Raw genomic sequence first — 1,396 nt, 5'->3', positions numbered from 1 at the left:
CTTACGAATTTACTAAGTTACACCTCAACCTTACAAATGTACTAAGTTACACCTCAACTTTACAAATGTACTAAATTACACCTCAACCTTACAAATGTACTAAGTTACACCTCACCTTACAAATGTACTAAGTTACACCTCAACTTTACAAATGTACTAAGTTACACCTCAACCTTACAAATGTACTAAGTTACACCTCAACCTTACAAATGTACTAAGTTACACCTCAACTTTACAAATGTACTAAGTTACACCTCAACAACTTTACAAATGTACTAAGTTACACCTCAAAAACTTTACAAATGTACTAAGTTACACCTCAACTTTACAAATGTACTAAGTTACACCTCAACTTTACAAATGTACTAAATTACACCTCATCTTTACAAATGTACTAAATTATACCTCAACTTTACAAATGTACTAAATTACACCTCAACCTTACAAATGTACTAAGTTACACCTCAATCTTACAAATGTACTAAGTTACACCTAAACCTTACAAAGCCAAGCAAGCCCAATATTGTTTGTTTGTAGCTAACAAAGTTTGGGTAAATATTTGTAATTAAACTCATGCAGCAATGAAAATCTCAAACGATGAGTTTTTTAAAAGTTGGTTATAATTTGGGAATATATTTCATAAGTGATGTACCTCTAAAGTTGAAAGACGAATGAAAAGAGAACATCTTGTTAATGCATCTATTGAAAGCTACTTAGAGATTAAAGATTATAAATACTAAACAAATATTTACAGCTCCTGATACTCTTACAGTTTCCAAAGAAATATCAGAGATTTTAACATTTTAAATATTTGAAATACACAGTGGGGAATAAAGCAGGGATTCACAAGTTTTTTGTATGAACAGAGTATAGTTAACACAAAATGGCCTTCAACTGAGACCTAGTGATTAACCTTTTATTTTCTAAGTATCTACAGTCTATTATCTTACAAGTTTTGTATCATTTATATTCTAATTTCTTTAAAATCAAAAATAAACTTTAGTGTTTTGTAAGTTTTACTACTTGTATGAGGCACTGTACATAACCAAGTTTTACCATTAATTTTAAAAATAAACTTTAGTGTTTTGTAAGTTTTACTACTTGTATGAGGCACTGTACATATCCAAGTTTTATCATTAATTTTAAAAATAAACTTTAGTGTTTTGTAAGCTTTACTACTTGTATGAGGCACTGTACATATCCAAGTTTTACCATTAATTTTAAAAATAAGCTTTAGTGTTTTGTAAGTTTTACTACTTGTATGAGGCACTGTACATATCCAAGTTTTACCATTAATTTTCTATTCAAATGGGCAATCGAGGGTAATTTTCATGACACATAACATTTCACCACATTATCTTTTTCATTTAGGTGTAGCATTGTTTCAGTTAAAACT

At 29.2% G+C, this 1,396-nt stretch overlaps 1 protein-coding gene across 1 annotated transcript in view; it reads right to left on the bottom strand.

Annotated features, from left to right (window-relative positions):
- The window catches only part of LOC106474460, a gene marked incomplete at its 3' end in the record, with an annotated part of 11,703 nt that overhangs the window by 970 nt on the left and 9,337 nt on the right, over window positions 1-1,396 (bottom strand). The gene's annotated exons all lie outside the window — the stretch shown is intronic.

This window comes from Limulus polyphemus, unplaced genomic scaffold (genome assembly GCF_000517525.1).
Source record: "Limulus polyphemus unplaced genomic scaffold, Limulus_polyphemus-2.1.2 Scaffold7251, whole genome shotgun sequence".
NCBI classification, from domain to species: Eukaryota; Metazoa; Arthropoda; class Merostomata; order Xiphosura; family Limulidae; genus Limulus; species Limulus polyphemus.
The sequence above is the reverse complement of the archived record's forward strand: the minus strand, read 5'-3'. Positions and strand labels throughout refer to the sequence as shown.